The 22,149-nt window shown below is 39.1% G+C and overlaps 1 protein-coding gene across 6 annotated transcripts in view; it reads left to right on the top strand.

Moving 5' to 3' along the window:
* VSTM2B (V-set and transmembrane domain containing 2B) overlaps window positions 1-22,149 on the top strand; it is a 177,030-nt gene that overhangs the window by 56,956 nt on the left and 97,925 nt on the right. For 2 of the 6 annotated variants that reach the window (XM_048958638.1, XM_048958635.1), the window contains 2 exons: window positions 16,944-17,088; window positions 19,783-20,035. The gene's annotated coding sequence lies outside the window, so the exon portion shown is untranslated. Of the gene's footprint in view, window positions 1-1,355; window positions 1,524-16,943; window positions 17,089-19,782; window positions 20,036-22,149 lie in introns of those variants that run through there. The other 4 variants (XM_048958637.1, XM_048958636.1, XM_048958641.1 and 1 more) reach the window with 3 other exon arrangements.

Below are 22,149 nucleotides of genomic sequence, written 5' to 3'. Positions count from 1 at the left end.
GAATATATTAGACTGTGTGTTTATCTCCTCTTTTATCATGTAACTTCACCTTTTAACTGGAAAAAAATAAAATCATGATTTGATAACACTCAAGTGATAAAGGACACAAATTCCTACCAGGTTTGTCCCTGCCAGCTGATTTCCATGCATCTCTGTAGACTTCAAAAGGCAGGAAGGTTAGTCCTTTGGTGAGAATTTGCATGCTGTCTCCTATTCTTACTCCCCTACCATGCTCAAGATGCAACTTAGCAACTCTTCAAAGAGTTTAAGTTTTAAAGATTAAAAAATAATGTTTTTCTGTCATAAATACATATCTTCTTCAATTAGTCATGCATCTTTTTCTTTCTTGATTTAATTTTTGATAAACAGTTGTTTAAAATATTGCCAACAGAAGTTTGCAGAGGCTGAATGTAGGGATTTAGAGAGTTTGCGAGCATGGAATTGTTTATTTTGCAGGAGACTTGCAAGTCTAACCAAGAACTCCTGCAGCTCTAGCTGACATCAGTCCTTGTGCATTATACTTCTCAAGGATTCCATTTACTTTTACATGTAGTACAACAGAGATCCTTTACATGTTTATTTATTAATAGCAAATCCTGTATAAGGCTGAAGCACGACAGACTTTATAGTAGCCAGATGACCTGGTCTGAATTTCTACAGAAAGGAAGTATTATTCTTCTTGTTACAGCATGTTGTATGCCTGTCTTTTTCTCCAAAAAATGTTCTGTGTTGACCTGTATTTCTTTTGCAGTTTAATGCTAGAAATCCTTAAAGGCAATGGAGAGAAAGGAATTGCTCTGTTTTGTCTTGCCTTATGGTAATGGCATTTCCAGCACTGAGGAGCACATGGCATCACTGCTGGTCTTGCTCTGAAAAAAGACCTGTTGGCTGTGGGTGAGATTTTACTATGGGGGGTTGTGAAAGTTGTTCATGTTTTGGAAGAACTTAGGCTCTCTAAGATTAATATTTTTTCAATGTATTGATTAAAAACAGATCAGTTTTGTGCCAGTTTTTCTGTGCATCTACCTTAAGGTAAGGTGGAAACTTGATTTTGTTAGAAGAGTAAATATATGTGGGGCTTGTTGACTGTGGTGAAAAATTGGTTTTTGCTAGAAAATGGAGAAGTGCTAGCAAATGACACATGTTAATTTATCCTAACTCAGGCTCATAGGCTTTTTATTCTCAGGTGTTTAGCACATGTGATTGTTTTAGCTCGTTAGTGATTAAAATGCCAGTCCTGCTTGACCTGGTAGTAATTATTAGTGAGAGCTTACCCAGCTGACCACCACGGGGATATTTTAAATCAGTGCAGGTGCTTCTCCGGATCTCCTCCTTGGAACGTTCATGGTTTTTCACATGGGTTCCCTGGGTGCACATGTCAGGGAATCTCGGTCAATGCTGGCTTTGATCTGGGCTTTAGAGACCTGTGTAATCTGTACCTTGGGGAAGGCAGGGAAGCGCTTGGAAGTTTTGCTGCCTTAGTAATACCAGGAGAGACAAAGGTCAGTACCAGCTCACACCAGGTAAATAACAGAAATAAGCTGTACTAGACTCACTCTCATAGAAGGGCTTTCTAAATGTCTGTATTTTAGTGGGCTCTTTTTTTTTTTCAGTTTTTGTATCTTTGTGACCTGGCATGCCTGCTGCCCTCCCTACCCTCTGTTCCATTTCTGACTGTAACTGAAGGAGAGTTGGTTAGAGATCAGTGATCTAGCTCAGTGTAACTGACCTTTGAAAACATAAAGAAATCACCAAGTGTCTGCTGAACTTAAAATACCCTTTTTACCCTTTGAGTCAAGTCCCATGTTCCACCCAGAATACAGCTGCCAGCCAACGCCACCTCTTTCTCTCACGGGCACGTGGGCTCTGAGCCTGTCAGTCACCAACAGGCCAGTGATACCGTTAACCTAGCTCTACTTTCTTTAGGATATAATTTGCCTGGAATAAAGCATTTAAGACATATTACATGACTTCACACTGACACTGAGGGACAGTTATTTGCCATGTTGCATAGATAACGTGCTGTATGACATGCTGTACTCTAGTATGGCAAGTTGTTATGATTCTGCAATAATTAAAATGTAAATGAACTGAGTTTTCATTTGTATGGCATCATCATCTATCATACCAGAAAGCAAATGTCTAAAGGAGGGCCAATTTACTTAAAGAAAAAATTCAATAGTAACCGGTGGAATTCACATCCATCTGAAAAACATTCCTCTGGGCTTGATTTTTTTCTGTGTAGTGGAACAAAAGAAGAATCAGCACTTGGTAAACTGATGATAAAACATTATTTTCTATTTAGAAGTGAATGTTATGTTTTAAAGACATGTGTGGAAAGTTGAAATGGAGTTTGTCGCAGATAGTGTCTGAATTAGCATAAATTCACTTGCTTGAAGAACTGGAGATAAGAGAATAATATTTACAATTGTTGAAGTAGTTGAAAATAGACGACTCTCCTATCAAGTTACTCCACTGTTGCACTGAAAGCAGTATTATTTTTTAGTATTAATCTTGATCATGGAGTTCTTCGGTTGAATTCCTCCTCCATTTTGAATTGCTTCACTCCACCATTTTGTATTCCTTGGAAGCTGTCAACATGCAAGATTTCATACAGTGTATAACTCTATTTTGACCTGGTGTAGGGAACCTGCTTTGGCAGGGGGGTTGGTCTCAATGATCTCTAGAGGTCCCTTCCAACCCCTACAATTCTGTGATTCCATTTGAGCCACACGCATTACATTTACTGTTGAACTTCTGCTCTTTGAAGGACTCTCCAGAAATATTTTCTTCTCTTCTGTGATCAGTCTTCAGGATAGTTTGTTTTCAGATTGTCCATCTCTTCCACCATTGATTACTTGACTCCTAAGGTTTAGTTTCTGTAAGGTAAACTATTTGCATAAAAGTTCATAGTTACAAGACTATCTTTTATATCTCTTCTATCTCCCTTGTAGCTACCTAAGCTAAGATTATTTTCTAATTATCTAGAAGAGCTCCATTTCATATAGCAAAAGTAGAACAGGCCTGCTACCTTACCTTCTTTCTGAATGAGTGTTACTGAAGTTAGCAATACTGTCTGAAGTATTCCAGTGAAAACTAAGACAAGAAAGTATTTCTTATCTAAGAAGTTCTTCGTTCCCTCACAACTAGAAATCATGAAACTCAGGTCATACCGTTACCAATTTTGTCTGAAGCTCAGGGAAAGAAATAAATCTTGAAAGAAGCTGTTAAGGATTAATTTGGAAAAATGTCAGCTCTTCAGTATTTTCTGGATTCCGGAAATACTCATTCATTCTATGATTCAGTTGCAGTGCTGTTGGCAGTTTAAAATATGGGCTCAGACTTGATGGGGAGGGGGGTAATCTATTAATCAGCACTTCATCTACAACTGCTTATCTTCTCTTTTCTGTAATTCCTCTTTTTAGTTGGACACTGGCATTGTCTGCGTACTTCATGTCATCCATCAACAGGAATGAATGAAGTACACAGCAATATATCAGTCTGACTAAGCTCAATAAAGTGAAGGAGAAGCAGAAAATTATTGCAATAGTCTTAAATCTTTAATGATAGCAGAGTTAAATATATATCATTTTCTTTACTCATTACTGTAGCAATAAAGATCTGTACTAGTACGTAGTTCTAATGTCACGTAGAATGTATCTTTTTATTCTGTAAGTAAAAATCCTATTTGTGTGTTTTTGGATGCTTCTGAGAGAAACGGTATCTGAGCTGTTTAATACAGAATACCAGAGCACCTGCAGATCTTGGAGAATACTTCTTACAAACTTTATACAATAAGAATTAATTGAGCACTTGAAAGAATTAACGTCACTCCAACTGTGTCTCTTTCCCGAGTATTTGGCAATCCAAAAAAAAATTATTTTACATTTTGGATGAAAGAGATTCAGCTGTTCCAAAGAATGAAAAGCACTCATTTCTGTCCTGGTTAAGATTCATTGCAGATGTTTCATTAATAAACTATACTGTCATCTTAGAAAAGAGATGAAAGCTTAATGGGAGGGCAGGAAATGCTCTTTCTGCTATTTGTGTGAAAGTTTACCCGGCTTTGGCATATCTACCTGATACATATGAGTTAATCAAATTGACTATTAAATTTTCTGAGGCTTCTGCACCTGTCTAGCAAGCCCAAGCCCAGGGCTTGCAGGGGCTAAGCAGAGCTCTCCCAGTGCATTTTCCCTGGGGCTCAGGGTTTGGATTTACACTGGACCTTAAAGTGAAAACAGAGATGTCATTACTGAAATAAGGTTAAGCAAAAAAAAAAAAAGGAAAAAAGGAGTTGAGCAAGAGAACAAAAGAAGTAATACAACAATATGATCTGTTGAGGCTGCAGATGCCTGGACAGGAGCTTCCAGCTGACTTCATGGTGGGAATAAGAGGAGAACCAGAGCAGTGTGGGCACTGGTGGGAACAGGGAGCCAGTGAGGCTCTGGAGAAGACTGGTAAGCACTTGTAGCAGAGTGTGGATCTGAGAGAGAGACAGTGCTGGAAAGCCCTGGGTGGGATTGGCTGCAGAGAGATGTACAAGCCTCATCAGAAATGGGACAAAACCAGAAATACTGCATTGCAGATTTCTCTGCTGTTAGTATTAATGGGTTTCCAGTAGGTTTACGGGTATTTTCTATGTTTAAGTCCCTTTGCTTACTTTACAGAATTCTGTGCTGTGTATCTGCTTATCGAGCTTTAAGTCACAGCTTATTGCTGTGGCTGCTTATTGAGCTTTGAAAGGTATGTTAATGCAAGTCTGAATTACAGAATTCTGGAGGGAGCAGAAGGAACAGATATATATTTTTTTCCCCCTCCATTTCTTTTAGCCTAGGACATAATGCACAGAAGTTATATGAAGGTTAAGGTTTTGAGACTTGATTTCCCAAGTTCAGAAGTGCTGGAATTACCTGTGCAATGATGGATGGAGCTTTGCTGCTGCTGCAGCAGGGAAAAGACAGCAGTGTTTTGGCAGCCCTTTGTTGTAGGGGGACTGACTCGGAACACACACTGCCTCAGTCAGTGGGAAACTTTCTAGATTAAGAGTAATCCATGAAAAAAAAAAAAAAAAAAAAAAAAAAAAAAAAAAAAAAGCCCTTTCTTGGTGCAAGGGATGCAATATGAAGTCATTGCTTTTTAATGAATCTATTTCTGAGTCAGACTAAACTTTGCAACTTCAGAGCATGCATAACTGTTGGTTTTGTTGTGTTTTCATCTTGCTGAAGTCCCAAGAATTCTGACTGCATTTCAGATGACTCGTGATACAAAACAATTTACCAATTAACTTGGATTAAATGGAGATGGTTCCAGCAATGGAATCTTTCAGCAGTAGGAATGATTTGCCCAAATACTTCTTGTATAATTTTGGTAGCTATGAAGACTGCACTTTCTGCAGCAGATTGGCCTTACAATCAAAGTTCTGATTTAAATTTTGCTTAGTAACTTATATGTGATAACTTTCTCTTTCTGTGCCCTCTGAATTACATTGTCTATCTGGATAAATTGATCTCATCAAGAGTAAAAAGGACATCTTTCGTGAAGCATCAGATCTTTCTTGCCAGAAAATATATTAACTTCATAATTATGAAGTTTATAAATGTTTTTACTCTCTGAGTTCTGAGGATATGATAGACAGAACCCTCAAAGGTTTATCACATTTACGTGTAACGGGGGGTCCTTAACAACAAATTGCATCCTTAATTTAGGGACTGTTACATGATGTTTGGAAAAGGCATCTTTTGGAAGTGAGGTACTTTGTTGTTGTTTTTTGAAGAAGTAATTTGAGACTTTCAAATCTGTTCTCTCAGGCGTTCAGTAAAACGTTCAGCTCCCTGCTTTGGGCTCCAAGTGTAGAGTCGATGAAATAAATTATTTTTAAAGCACTAGACTAAACATAATTATAGCAGGATGTGTTACTGAGAGTGAAACCTTGACTTGTACAGTCACTGCAAAGACAGCGGCCTCCAGGAAAACCTCCCAGCGAATATAAAAGAATAAACAATAGCCTAGCTGTCCAGAGCTCATGCAAGGTGCAGGTACTTACAAGATGGGTAGAAGGGCAGAAGCACTGAGATGTGCGTTTCAGAAGCAATATCATCTCTCTGTGCTCCTGAAAATGTTTTAGGAAAAATTGGGAAATGCATTTCTAATGTGTCACCTGATGACATCTGATAATCATTCCAGCAAAGCACAACTTTTCAGTTATGAACTATAGTTAGCTATGGAATACTATTCCTTATATAACAAGCTGCTCTCAAACAGCTGATTTTTTTTTTTTTTTTATTTAGAAGATTGAGGATACACTGAAAATACTTGGACCTGTGAACAAGATTTATGCAGAGTCACAACTGTATAAACATCTGTGCTATCTATAGTGTAGACTTTTTTTAAAGGATGTTATGGAAATACTACCAGTTGGATTGATCAAAGAGGTATAATTTGAACCAAATCAACATTTGAAAGTTCCATTTGTTTTCATGAAGAGCAAATCTTTTTCCTCTTTGACTATTCTTTTGGAAGAAGTCTACCAAAGTATTTGTGATTTTTCCCAAAAGCTATAGTTAGCACTAATTGAGCCAAAAGTGTATGATGATGCATGGGTTATTCTTATATAGCAGTTCATAACTGCAGTCATTCTAGATCAGATTCTGTCTCTTCTATGGATAAGGCAGCATTCAGTTTTGTCAAGGGAGATTGAGGCACAGAGAGCAGAAGATGTGTATTGCCACTTAATGGTATGTTTTTGTTTGTTTTTTTCCTTTAGGATATTATTTTAGTGTGTCTTAACCTCTCACCTTTCAATCCGTGCAGATAAACTTATTAGAAAACTTTGAAAGCACTTTAATTAAATTCAAGTATCTTCTAGGACAATATGTTCACAGCTTTGGATTTGGACTCTCTCTCTGATTAGGATTGTACCTAGAGGTAAGGAAGAAGTGTGCTAAAATCTCTTGCATTTTCCATAATTTCAGCCCAAGGCAAGGCAAGTACTGTTGCAATCAAATAAAGGCTCTGCTTTTGCATTTGTCCAATTGCATCTGTGGCAAATCCAATCAGTCTGTGCACTGAAATACCCTGGAAGACAAAACAGTGGGCTTTGTAGGGGCTTTGTTATGGGGCTGTCTGGTGAAGAGTTACCTGATCCAGGCTCCTCTTTCAGGTTACCAAAGCTGTAAAGCCTGAACTTAAATGACTTGCCTGAGGTTACCTAACAATCCTGTTGTGGAGCAAGTAATTAAAATTGATATCCCAAAGTTAGTATCCTGCCACTTGCTGTCATTACACTGATGTGAAGCTGTCTGAGGCAACAAGTTATTGGCTTAACTCTTCCTGAACACAACAGGAGCTTGAAGTGTGACAGCTTCCAGCATGGAACCTCGACCAGGCAATTTGCAGCTGGGCTGTGAGAGGAGCAGCACTAGAGCTGTGGTTGTGCTGCTCCCAGTGAGCCCTGTGCTGAGCACTGCCTCGTGCTCTCCTCTCAGCCCTGAGCTCTGATGGGCTGTGACTGGGGGGAGATTTCTTATCTTGGTTTCCCCAGTCCTTTTCCACATACAGGAAAGTGCTGATCTATGTGGAAAGAATATGTCTTCATATTCTGCTCTCCTGTCTGCAATTCTTTTTTCTCTCTTTTTCACGTTGTTCTTCGAATCCAGTTACTGATAATATAGTCTTATCATCTTGTTAAGAGAATTCATAATCTTACCACAGTGCCTGTGCCCATCTGTTTTTCACGAGTGTTTGTAGTTCATTTCTGATGTTATTGTTAATATGCCTTTATTTAGCAAACTATAGAGCTTTTATCAGGACGTTTTACAATAGGTATTCCTAATCTTCTCAGTAAAATTCACTTCTGGCAATTCAAAAGTACTTTCCTCCCCCAACGATCGTCTTTTTGAGTCATCACAAACTTGATTCTGAACTGCCCAATTTTCATTTGACGCAAACATGTTTATTAGGGTTTCCTATTCTCTATTTGCCAGATTTCTTATACCCTTGACCTCATTGATCAAAAATCCTTTTGCACCATTCATCTTTTTCTTCTGGTTTTCAAAGTTTGTTGCTCAAGTAATTTAGTAGTTCATTTTACAAGAGCATTACATTATTTGTAATGAAACTCTTATGTTCTTATTCACTTGTAGAGTATGTGTCGAAATTCCAAGCCAATTAATATTTGCTAAGTAATTAATATGTTGGTTAGTGTTACTCTAAATGAATCTTGGCTTCTGAAGATCTCCTGCATGCAGTTTTATACCTAATGCCTGTTGCCTTTTAAGATGCAAGAATTTCAGTTCTGTGACTCCCCAGCCCACGCCAAGCATCTTTGAGAGGCCACTGCTGGGTAATACCTGCAATGTTTACGTAGTCATTACTTTGGTAACGCTGGCAGCAAATGTTCATGTGCATATAGGTGCTAACATAGATGTATGTCATCTTTGTGCTACAGTACAGAATGGGAGAATGATATTTCTTGTGGAAAAGCACTGTGAAGATTGCTGGTTTTCGTAGTTTGTTGTTCTGGTTTTGTTTAAATGTGAATTATGTCATTTTTGCCATCAAATCACAAAATATTTCTTTGCTATCGCCCCCATGAGAGTTTTAACAAGAAACTTTTCAATCTGATATCTGTGTAAGGGCTATATTCTAACTTCATGGATTTAGAACATTTTATCTTAACGCAGCTGTGGGGCTGGAGCTGAGGTAAAGGTGTACATGGGAAAGGCACACAAGCATTCAAAGTTCTTCTAAACTGCTCATGTCGTCCAAAGAGTGCAGGCTGGGTTCCCCAACCTAGTGCACTTCCTGCTGTGCTCTTGGAGCTCATACCTGAGGGTTGGCACTGTGGCCTCCAGTCCTACACCGCTGCAGTCAGCAGTGGGTGCAGCTGCCTGCAAGAGAGCAAGCACATGCTGACCTATTCCATGTTCTTGCTATGTAGTTAAGTGGCTAACATGAGTGACAGTAGGAACTGCTGTTATTTACTAAATATCTGGAATTGACTTGTCTGACATTTCTGACAGAGCATATCGTCCTGAGGTTCCTGGGGCTTCCAGCTGTCGAACCAAACAAAGCAATACCATTGGAAATCCAAGTATGCTCTGTAAACCATCATCAAAATATTAACAATAAATCCCAGGATGCTCTGCAAATGCTGCAATTCAGAAAGGAGCTATTACACTTCCAACCTAAACAGGGGATAAAATAATCACAGGAAAATAGGTGGATCTTTCAAGTTGTTAAAAGACAATTCTGATATATGCAGCAATGAGGCTGTCAGAGATGGTAAATATTATTCTAGAAAATAGGAAAGTAGATTATTTTTTCATTAGTACTTGTGAAAATGACTCGTATTTTAACTTTGTATTTTAATATTTGTATCTTTAACCCCCACTAGAAGGCTAGTGCCAAAAAATTATGCTGAAGTAGCTATTACATTTTTTTTCTTAAAACAAACAAAACTGCTATATAACCTTGTTGAACAGTAGTACAAAGAAATGTGTTGTGTTAATAATAACAATTTTTTTTAAAAAAAGCAAATTTTAAAATATTTAAAATCATCATAGAGGTTCATCCTAACCACTCTGGAGACCTGACAAGCAGGAACAAAAAGCTTCGACTTCTTCCTGCAGAGTTACAAAGTCACTCTTTTCATTCTGAATTTATATAAATATTTCCAGTGCACTTGGTGACCTAAAAGATGAGTAAAATACACTGAGCTGTGATGGCAAAAACGATCACCAGTCATATCAGATTTGGACAATTCCATTCTCAAATCATGAATAGTGTGCAAGCACAAAAGCCTGCAGATTTTGTTTGGTACTATCATGAGGAAATGCACTTATAAAAACAGTGTCACTGCTTTTGAAACTGTTGATAATTGGTCAGAAACAGTAATTAGAGAATATTGCTGCTACTGGATGTCTGTTAGAAGGGAGTAAAGAATTCAGTAAATGCTGCAGAGCGCGAAATGTTTTCAATCTGCTACAGGTGTTCACAGACATCACCATTTTAGACATGGCTCAGGAAGAAATTCATGGTTCTCTTTTACTTCTCAAAGATCATTAAGAAGTGATGCACTTAGCAATGCTGTGCATTACCCTCATTGCCCAGTGCTGAAGAACAAGTCTGTAAGATTAGGCGTGGGCGTAGCTAGCTGTGCTTCCCATAGCTGACGTTACCTTGTGTGTCCATTCGGTAAGATTTGTTTCTGCTGAATTGACTTTTGTCAAGCTGAAGTATGCTTGGCTGCTGCTAGGGGATGAATTTGAGACTTTGTCAGCAGAAATAACAGAGGTTTTTCTTGGAAGGAGACTAGATTCTTAATTGTTGGCTGAAAAACTCTCACACTTTCATATTTCAGATCAGACAATTTGTCTAGAGGGTCATTCTTGCTGGAGTTTAATCTTTTTGTTCTTATGGACTTCTAAGTGAGAAGATGTCACTTTTCCTGGACGTGTGTTAGCTCAGGAACATGTGCAGACAACAGTGTACTAGACTTAGGGTGAACAAGGGAACTGCCCCTGCTGCAGGGCTTCTGCTTGGGAGCAGGTAGGCCCCAAAGGCTAAGTGCAGCAGGGGCCAGAGCTCATGATGGTGCTTTGGCTGTATAAAAATGTGGAGTAATCAAGTGAGAAATGATGTGCAGTTGCTGGAAAAAGGCTGTATGCAAGGAAGCATATCCACGTCTGAGCAAGCATGTTCCATAACGACTAGCGTGGTCACTAAGTACTTAAGGAAGCAGCAGCAGACAGAGTATTTAGGATTATAGGAGGGATATTTAGGACTGCTGTCTGTGAGAGAGATACTCATGAGATGATGCTCCTGGACTGAATAAAGAGAAAATATTCTTATAGCTCGAGTGTCATACATAATGCATATCTTCAAAGGAGCAGCATGAGATTGCAAAGCCAAGTTGAGTTTAAATGATTTTTTTTTACTATGGTGCTTTTTGTGCTTAGTCTCAGCTGGATTTCTGTGCAGCTCAGGGCAGAAGAGCTCAGGCTCTTCCGTTCCTTTACCCCAGCATTAACTGTTCTCCAGGAGCACCTCCAGTGATTCTCCAGTAAGTGTGGTTTGTCCTCCTGAAATCTACCAGCAATAGTGTGCTCCAGGCCATGCAGCTCTTTTGTCTGTTTTATGTGGAAGATAATAATCTAGCACCTGGATTTCTTTGCGTGCTTGTAGCAAATAGCCCCACCAATGCACGGCGTTCTTAGCCTGTAGATGCCCACCTATGCACTTTCTACATATGCTGCTGACAGCCTAACAACTTGTGTAGCCCAAAGGTAATTAAACAGTAAGTCTTGAGTAGGCTTTAGCATAGTATCAGTAATTGAACTATCATATCTCCTTATACTTACTGTTGTGTGCTAAATCAGATGCCTTTTGCCTTTTCAAGCAAATTTTCTCCTATATATCATATGTTGCATCTTGTGCATAAATGGTGGTATAAAGTTAACAACCTTATGTGCTTTCCATTCATTCTTGTCATAAGAATGAATTGTATGCAGAAAAATCATCTCCTTAAAACAAGGGAGGCCAAAATATTCTGCAGTCACCTACTGGGAGGAATGTGTCCTGGATGGGAAACAACACAGCCTTTCTGGGGAAAAAGGTGAAGGCACCTTTGCTTTTCTGGAACGTATCACTCTGTCTGGTGAAGGTAGAGGGCCATACCTGGGTTTGCCCAGACAGCAGTTGGCATAGAGCTTAAGGCTGTCAGACCGCAGCATCCTCTGCTACCTGGCTGCTGTTAACCACTGTGGGGGGATGGACCCCACCAGTGTCTTGGGCCTCTCAAAAATCATCCAGTGTTTGTTTGTTTGTTTTCTTTGCCTTTTCTGCCTTAAGGGGCAGAACCCGGACTGGTTGGCTCTGTGCTCAGTCCACAAGGCAGCAGTGTCCAATGGTATGTGTTCATTACTCACTGTAAGTTGGAAAAATATTCTGGTTAGGCAGAGCTGTAATCTCCTGCTGCTTTCAATCAGATTTCTTCCCATGTAAACAAACCCCATCAAAGCTGAAGAAGTGGGTCAGATTGAGATGTCGTGGCACATGATAACCTAATGCAGTGGAATTGGTTCTAAAATGGTTCCTCTTGGTGCGGGAAGGGAAGACTGGGCTGTAGCACACCCTATGAAAAGGTCTCTTTATTATAAAAGCGTGCAAATCCAGAGTTTGGTAATGCTACCATTTTTATTTTGGGGCATTTTGGGGATGAGATAGTTAGAGAAAGGGCCCAATGTTTTTTCCTGTGCTTTGCCTGTTAGTGCTACACAAAAGCTTTAGTGAAATACGCTCCCAAAAGACCATTTGCAGAGCAACCAAATGAAACCATCCTAATACACTTTTACATATTATTAGATAAATTGGGCAATGACATATGGATGTATAATTGTACAGCTTATGTATTGCATTAATGATGCAGAAAACACGTCTTCAGAATGCAGCTATACAGTGACTTTCATTCCAGAAATCCATCAGAACAGCATATCAATGATGCCATATTCTTTCCACGGTGTTCGGAAGACATCTGTTCAGCGTTAGCAGTTGTCATACAGTTGAGAGAGTCATTATAAGGCCTGAAAGGGGTGAACTTGCCCTTCTTTTAGTTGCTGTCATTGAGCTATGAAGTGTTACGATGTAATATTTCTGTGAAATGTTACAAACAGCTGTGGGGCTGTTCTGTCTCGGCTTTGCTGTCTCTATGCTTCTGGTTTGGAAGAGGTTTGCTGGGTCGGTTGGAAGGAAGCAGGCAGTGCAGTCAAAAACAGAAGCCCTAAGTGCTGAAGCAGAAAACAGAAGCATAGTGGACTGCTGAAGACAAGGATTCTGGGGAGTGGGAGACCTATAGAGAGATTTTCAAGATCTCTGTCTCTCGAGATTCTTTCCATAGCTCAGCTCTGCATACAAGGGATCTGTAATCACAGCTTGTAGATCATTGCCCACAGTCCCACAGTATGAGACACTGAACAGGGGATTACATGGCTGATGGAGAGCTGCACTTGTAAATAACTGGTATTCAGGCCCAGTGGAAAACAGCAACAGACGCTTTGAAAACTTGCACCTACAGAGTTAAACTGAGGGCTCTCACTTAGGATCAGTAGAGTGGCCAGGTGAGTGGAGCAGTAGGAAAACCTTAGCAGACTTGTAAGAAGCTTAAGAATAATTTTTGCATCCTCTGTGAACAATTTTGAGTTTATCAAAAACAATAACAAAAAAACCCAACCCACAACTCCGTGTTGAATTTCTTAATAAATGGCTCCAGCCAAGTTTTAATGCCCTAATGTTAATATTTTATTTGAATGTCATCAAGGAAATAATTTCTCTCTTCCGAAACAGTGTTTAAATGAAATACTGAAGTATATTTAAATACTTATATTTAAGTATAATTGAAGTAAAAATACTGTATTTTATCTAAAATGAACTTGAAATAAATAGCAGCATGACCCTTGGCCAGCCCTACCTGTAGTCATAAAGCGTTGTTTAGGGCCCTGGAAAAGGTAAGGCTGAGCCAGAAGAGCGCTGAGGATGTTGTGTGAGACTGTGCCCTCATCTGGGGCAGTGTGGTGAGAGCAGGGCTGTAAAGCAGAGCAGTTAAGTGATCCCAGTGCCTGCATTAAGTGCAGTTCAGAAAAGCTCTGGTTCTACAGATGACGCATTGATTAGCAGTTGAAGTACATTAGTGGCAGTCTTCCAGTTATGTTTCATCCAAAAGAAATCTGTTTTGTGCTCTCTAAGGCTGCACCTCAATGCAAAAGATTACAGATAGGATTTGCTGGGAAGTTTACTTCAAAAGTGCCGAAGGACAAGTAGGTCTAGAAAGAAATGGATAAAGGAGGATCTGAAATAAACAGTAATTTAAATGGAATTGGGGATTTTCCTATGAAGACATGCTGATTTGACAATAAATAATGGGAAAAAAGTACTATATTACATTAAACTTTATTAGGATCTGTGCTAGAGAACAGGTACAGCATGAAGGAAGTCTGAGTTTGCATTTCCAAACTCTGAGAGTTTATATGCATCTCTTCTCTGACCTAGCCTACAGAGGTCTGCACAACTAAACATCTGAAACAAAAACTAGTCTAGTCTCAAGTGGAGTGTGCTCACCCAAAATTGTCTTGCAGTGAAAACTCCGTGTTCTTGGAACAGCTACTTCACAACTTCTCTAAAACTTTTATCAACACATTCAACATTGCAGGCATGTTTTCTTTATCCAAACTAAGTAAGGAACATGGGGAAGAAAGGTTTTTGTAGGAACTTACTTAGAGGTCTGTCAGGACCATGGAAATCAAATGGTTGGGCTGAGATCAATCAAAGTAATTCTCAATCCCTTCTCACTTAAGAAAAGGTATTTTGAGTAACTTTAAAGGACTTATGTATATTGTTTAAAATAAACTGTGTGACCAAGTAAAATGTTCTACTAGTTGAGTTTCCTGACATGTATGCCTTAGCAATATGCTGTACTCTACTGAAGCAGGCGTGCTTAAAAGTGAGGGAGACTTACAGATCAAGCTCCTGAATTTGCAGTGCTCTCTGATGTTTCTTTCCTGGGTGGTTGTAGGTGTGTTTGTATGTGTTTGGCTGAGGAGACTGAGATTTGGGAATTAGATCAGGTAGAGTTCAGCATGTGAATAGGTAAGAATAATGCCTGTTTCTGACTCAGAAACAAAACCCATTATCTTTTTGTGGTGATTGATGTTTAATTTTAGGTAATGGGGAGCAGAGTAGCAAATGTCCCAATGCTTTCAACTCTGACTTTATGGGGGAGGATGCAAAAGATATTGATTTTGATGCAGTACTAAATACTAAGGATGCTAAAGAGCAAACATCATCCTTAGCCTGGCTATTAAAGAAAAGAGAGAGAGGAAGAGAATATTGATCCTGCGAAGGCCTATAAGGTTTTTGATCAACATACCAATACCTTAGGCTGTAATTCTTATTTTGATAAGAGTTATGAAAAGTGCGTTAGGTAGTGGTTTACCTAAATACAATGGAATGCCTTTCCACAGCTGATGGTGGTTCCATTTCTGCTCTTTATCAGTGTGAAGCAGGTAATCTGCGTTTTTTCATCTCTGGGTACTTGTCTGCGGTGAAGAAAGATCTGTTAATTAGAGCCTTCTCAATATGGATTTTCTTTCTTTCTGTGTGTATGTGAGAAGAATCGGTCTTTTAACAAAGCAACCAGGAAAACTTGTATTAAGTGTGCTTTGGATTTGCAGGCAGAATGCAAACTTGTCACCTTTTGTGTTTGGGAAGGAGGCTCTGTCTCTTTTGCTGATGAGAGAATTGACTGAAGAGCAAAGAACAGTTTCATGGCTGATTCTTTGCCAGCATCTTAAGCCTGTATGAAATCAATAAAGCTGGCATCTATTTTTTCCAAGGTACTTGTTGAGGGTACAGATTACCAAGGTTATATCAGCCCAGGATATCACTGTGATTAGACATGTGGCATGTAAGCTTTTGTACTGTCTTTGGCCTTCAAGAAATGTATCAGTAATTACTGAACTAAGGAGAGTCATATTTTCAAATGGGGGCTGGGTTAGCATGTTAGTTTAAGTACATGGCAGCATTACTACTCTATGGTCAGTTAGCTGGTTGTCTTTGTATAAGTACAAAGATACTGCAGTAATGAATTCAAGGTTGCATTCTTTTTAATATAGTTGGATCATGGCAAGCTAACAATGGTATTCATTCTTACTGGTTTGAAACTTCTTTTTTAATATGATATACAGTATATAATAATTAATAACATATATATGCATGAAAGTGTTATTATCTTTACTGCAAAGGTAATCAAATGCTGGAACAAGTTGCCTGGATAGATTTTGGAGTCTTCAAGATATTCAAGTTGGGCAGCCTGCTTTTAGCTGACCCTGCTGAGCAAGGAGGTTGGAACTGGTGATCTTCAGAGGCCCCTTCTAGCTTCTGCGTTTCTGTGACTGTATTTGCAGCATTTAACTTGTGCTGTTAATAGACTGCAACTGCCCATGCCAGTTTTCATCCTGACACACTGTTTTATGACAAAATTTAAAATCCCTAGTAAAAGGTTTATAGTGGAAGTGCTGACAACCTTCTGTACAACGGTACAAATGCACCACTATTGCATATACAGAAAACATGCAGTAAGGTCTACAGTTTGAGCCTGCTCTATAACTCATGTAAGATAAAGCACTGGGAGTACTTATAAATAGCAATTACCAGTAGCAGTCTCCTGATTTTCTGAATCATGCAGCCCTCTAATATCTGCTTTTAATTTCCTCTTACATTATTAGAATATCTATTTCGTAGTGTATTTCATCTGATTTTCTTGTACTTTCAGAAATAACAATCAAAAGAACAAGTTGAGTCTACTTTGAGAGTTGTTGCTGTCTTATTTTATTATTTTGAGATATGTTTGTTATCTATTGAATTCTTGTAGTTCTAGGATTGTGCTTTATTTTTGGTAGAGTAATGCATTGTCCTGTTGCAGAGACAGCCCAGTAGATGCAGTATCTGTGATTTCAAACTGCAAAGCAGTTTTTTGGTTTTTTTTAGGTTTTTGTTGCTTTTTCATTTTTTCCCTTACCATCATATTGGGTGGGTTTTAGAAACTGGAAACTATTTCAGAGATATTCAAAGCTGGCAAAAATTCCCCCTTTCCCTCCCACCTGAGATTTGCTGAATTTGAAGAATAAGAAAGGAAAAGGATGTTGCACTTCTGGTTTTTGTCCTGAAAATGGCTTCATTTCTGCACTGAGAACAGTGACTTGGTGTTACTTGACTGATGCTGAATGGACCTAATTCCTCAAGTTGCAGCACACTCATTTCTCATTAATTTTAGTGGCAGTTGGAACTGCTTGGAACTTTGAAGTCAAATTAGGAAAGCCTGTTGGGAACTCTTCTGGGGGAGGAAAGGTATTGTAATAAGTCTAAAATATTTACTCTTTTTAACTCAGTGAGAGGAAAGTGGTCTGGACAGGGAGCTGAAAGGAGAATGAAAAGAAGAGGAAAGACTCCTTGATTTTGAATTGAAGAAAGAAGCCTGTCCTCCTTGTAGCCACCTGAGAGCTAAGTCTTCAAAGAAAGGACAAACATCTGCCAGTAAGAATAAGCTTAACTTGCTTGTTCTGATATATTTTTTTTTCCTTAAGCAGAAGAATATGTTGTAATAGAGGAATGTAGGAAGAAAAGGAGGGTTGTTGGAAGATGCATAAGTAGGGAAGAGATTTTTTGTTTTGTACTTAGGAAATGGCCAGGAGATCTCTGGGCCAGGACTTTGGGCTGTGGCTGCCTTGGGGCACAGTGTTGTAGGCTGCTTGGTGTGCCATGTATCGGCACCAAGAGATTACAGGAACAAATCTGCTGCTGTACAAATTGATCTTTTAGTAGAATTCTGGGCCTCTCGGTCCAGAAATAATTTTCTAGGTACATGACTTCTTGGAAGTGTACTTCTTGATGTTATATGTCACTAATGGTCCACCTCCAATTTTCATGGGAGGAAGCTATTACCCCAGCGTCCCATGTAACAGGCTTTTTTCCACTTATTCATACTTAGAGATAGTAGTGGCTTGGTTTTGCCATTCAGGATGGCTTGAGCAGCACTCTGGCAAAGAAGCAGTGATGTGTGTGTGTGCGTGCTTCATGTCCTTTCTCACCATGAAATATGCTTTTAAAATGTTGAACAAAGCATTCACTTGTCTCTTAAGTCTTTCATTAAAGTACCTGTTTATTTGCAGTCTGTGTTCAAATATTTTCTGTCAATGCTGTGTCCCCTTGGTCACTATTAGCGTTGAACAATTTATTTTACCTTATCCATGTTTCAGTGGCTGAGGCTGCACGAGGAAATTCTGATAAAAGCCAGGAGGATTTTTCCTCCTCTTGCACTGGTACGGGAAAATTTCATCTGTTATCTTTGCACTTATCTACTCCTAAGTTTTAGTGCCAGATGTTAAAATCATTGGTTATGTTCATTCAGGAATATTTATCAGTTTATTAAACTGAACTACATTTATTAGATAAAGTTTTAAAGAATAATGTACAAAATGCCAGCAGTTTCCCCAGGTGAGCAGTTCTTTGGACAGCACTCCTCCCTTCCAGGAGTTCAGATTTGCTGCCTCTCAGCAGTGACTAAGCACTTGCTGCTTTTTAGATTATCTGAGTACTTGTAAGGATTTCTGATAAATTTATTGCTATATAACTGCACAAAGATTTGCAGTTTCCATTTTAATGGCAGGCATATCAGAAGAGACAGCTAACTTGCTGGGTATGATTGTTAACTTGGGCATGAAGTCAGTCAGCACCAATGACCAGAGTGGTTTCATGTCTCTAACAGTGAAATACTGACTTCAAACCTCGGCAGGCAGCAGGCCTTCCTCCTATGATGCTCTGTAAAACCAAGTTATTAAACACCCTGTGGAACCTCCAGCAGTGCCAGCTGGCTGTTAAGCCAAATTGTCTTTTTTTCTCTATTATGAGCATAATACTGTATGGTTGTGGAGCAGGCATTCACTGGCTGCTGACACACAGTACTGTGCATGTGTGGAAGCATCCTCAGCAGCAAAGAACCCCATGAGTTCTGTGGTACCTGCGGCCAGGCCGAAGTTGCTCACACTGGGGCATGCATTCATGTTCCTCTTGTCTTTGCATGTAGTTCCACCTTGCTTTTGTTCCCTTACACTGAGTGCGTGTGTGGAAGCAGAATGGGAAGATTTTACAGCCTAGGAGGAGACTGGGAGCGCTTTGTGCTGGAGAATCCCATTTGAAAAGGATGCTTTTAAGCCATGTCAATTTTATACCTTTCTCATTTTGCTGAGGCATTTTGAGTCCTCATCACTACTGTTCCTCACCTTGTTTACTGAACTTTTAATCTGCTTCCCTGCATTTAAAGGTCCTTCACTAAGCCTCTCGGAGCACTACCCTGCTTGCCAGAGTGCTATTAAGCTTTTGTTGGTGAAATACAAAGCAAAGTGTGCATGTAGCTGATGCACCAGAAAACAGAAACAAAGTACAGAAGCCCATTTGGGAATAGATGCTGTGCTTTTTGACGGAGGTTTATAGTTTCCTTTTAATTAACTGTCACAATTAAAATATTATTTTAAAATAAACTCTCCACTTTGCAAAAAGAAGTTGAACTCACTGTAGGGCAGGGAGAGCATATATCTGCCTCTGTTTGACCTTTGTCCTTTAAGATTCAGCAAAATTTCTTCATTCGTTGCACTTTTGGGGCTGTATAAGCCTGGAGGAGAAACATTGTCATTCAGAAGTCAATTCTGCTAACCCATTAGGAAAGCACATTCACACTAATGGTTCTACGGTCAATCAGTAACAAAGACCTACAGGAAGACATACCTGTTTCACTGTTCACTGATCTGGCAATTTGATCAATATTATTTTGAACAAGTCTTTTTTTTTACTTCATCTGTAACGTCTCTTTTTACAGACAGACTAAATGTGCACTATAAAACTGTACTGCAGCTATTGCTTAAAGAACCAGCCATGTCTCTTGCAGGTTCTGAGTCCATAGGAGAGGCTCAGCTTCACCCATACAGTTTTGTCTGTTTTCAGATGAGCTCCTATTAATCTGTTGTACCCTGAGGGAGTAATAATCGTGATCTCTTTCCTGACTCTTTGAATCATCGCTGTTCTCTCCAGCAGAATTTCTCAGCACATACTACAGGATTTCCCCATGCTTCCAAAATGTTAGAGAGGCTTTCGGGCTGTTTGGAGTTGGCTGTTGTGTTCACAGAAGTGTAAAAATACAGGGATGACTCTGGGCTTACCTTTTATCTGTTGCAGGTGGCCTGTGCCTGAAGTTCTGAGGTCCATATTCCATAGTGCTGAGGAAGGGTTCCCGTGGCTCCTCACATAGCCTGTGCAGTCTGCAGACAATGGATTGATTTGAGCTTGCCTTCCTTGGGCTGGCTGACAAGGCTGTTCAGCTTTGAATCCATGGGATCTGCCTGGGTAAGGCATTGTCTTGAGGAAGAGCTGCGGCCAGTTTTTGTTTTCCCTGCCACAAGCTAACTAGAAGCCAGATTTTCAAGACAAGGTAAGAAACTTATATGAAAACATTTATACTACTTTGGGTCAAATGCAGTTGCATCCAAAGAGCCAATTTTGCATAGTAGCCAATTTTGCATAGATCAGAGGCTTGTAGCAAAGCAATTCATTACTTATGTTCAGCTGGTCTGGTATTTCATAGGATGAGCAATTTCATGTAAGCTGTATTACACAGCGACAGAAACTTCTGCACACCGTGTGGAAAAAATAATGTTCTTATGCAGAGAAGGAACATGTGTTGTGTTGGAAGGAGCTTCACAGATCATCAGATAAAATCAGATTTATATTCTTCTGCTATTATGAAATACTTTGTAGGGTGTTTAATATTTGGTTGTATCAAATTTAAATACATTGTAGGGAATCTTTGTCTAGAAGATGTCATTTAACAATGGAATGTGATTGACTGTTTGGAACCTCAAAGAACAGATAAAATGGCACAGAGGAGGTGAAAGCAGATAACTGATACAGCCAAGTTGTTAGTAGAGTCAATACAAAATGTGTCTGAATGTGGGCAAGCACATTTTTATAAGGCTTTTACAGCAAAGAATTATGTGATTAGGAAGCTGGGGTCAAGAGTGTGACCCTAGAGTACAACAAGTTGCATGACGTGAATGCAGAGAAGAGAATTGCTGTTGTGAACAGCGGGCCAAAGGGAAGAGTGACAGCACCTGAAGAGCTATAGTAGTCTGAACTAGCAAATCAGTTAGGGCCGTCTTGACATGAAATATGAAAATAAATTTTCAGAGATCCTTGTCATCTTAGTCCAAAATGTTTCTGCTATTTCCTGGAGTCAGGGCCAAAATGTTCTGCACTGTTCAAATTTCAGCCTCACTGGAACTAACTTGTAAATTCAGATAATGTACATGCCAGTAAGAGTGTAATCCTGACAGACTTAACAAAAAAAAAAACATCCCCACACATCGTTAGGATATTTATTCTGTGCTGCTCTTCAATTGCTACGGACTGTTCGGAATGGCTGCCATTGTCTAACACTGGTTGTGACGTGCCTGCAATTTACTGAAGTTATCGATTTCAGTAGACGTGTCCTATTTTCTCAGTCTCACAGCAATAAAATTCCATTATAAAATGCGAGTATTTCATGTACAGTCCCCTGTGTGAAGAACATTTAATAGAATAAATGGTAGAAGTGCATTTGCAGTTTATGTAATGACTACCATGCAAGAACAAGCACAGCCAAAAGTGCAGTTTTGCTGATCTGTGGGGTGTATTTTACTTTACAATTCTTTTGAAAGATTCTTATTGGCACTTAAAATAGAGACTACACTGGACATGAGTGTAACTGCTTTAAGTATAGATGTTCTTCTTATTTTCATTTTTTTAATCAAGGAGAGTGAAAACAAATTGCAAGCCATCAGCTACATCATCAACCATTTGTAGACTTTCAGAACTTAAAAAAACCTTGTTTGACTTAGGTGTACTTAGCATGGTTTGAGGGGAGAAGGGTGAAATGCTTTTCTGCCTAGCTGACATTGCTTACTTAACAGACAGTAACAGGAGGAGGAAGCACATGTAAGAGATGCTAAGTTGTCTTCTGTGAGTCCATCTCTGTGCTGCATCTGCAAGATCCTAGTTTAGGTGCTAAAAATCTGTATCTAAAAATAGATTATATGAATTACCCCTCCAATAATTCTTCAGTATTTGTGTAAATCTTTTTTTATGATGCTCAGTCCTCTAACCATCTTAAGAAGCCTGATGTTGCTCCATTTGATATGGAGTAGAGGTCATTCCTGAATGTGTTTCTATTAAGAATTTTTCTCTAATTGTGCAATATATTGTTCCTTTTTGGGTTTGGTTTTTTTTTGTTCAATGATGTCTATGTATTTCTCTTTAATTTCTCTTTTCTGGTCTTCTAATATCAAAATAGACCTCATTATTGCCTTGGGCAACTTTCAAAGCTCTTTGTGAATTGCAGGCTTGACATTAAGGCAATTATATATAAATTTTACTTTACAAATTTAAAATAATGCTGTCACATGCATCTTTATTTTAATGTCATAGTCTTACCAGCATTTTTATTTCTTCTAACCCTTTTTCTTAATTTAGAGATTGGCACATTTCTTGACTTAAATGATTGCTTTATGT

This window comes from Lagopus muta, chromosome 12 (genome assembly GCF_023343835.1).
Source record: "Lagopus muta isolate bLagMut1 chromosome 12, bLagMut1 primary, whole genome shotgun sequence".
Classification (NCBI taxonomy): domain Eukaryota; kingdom Metazoa; phylum Chordata; class Aves; order Galliformes; family Phasianidae; genus Lagopus; species Lagopus muta.
This window is presented reverse-complemented; position numbering and strand designations above follow the sequence as displayed.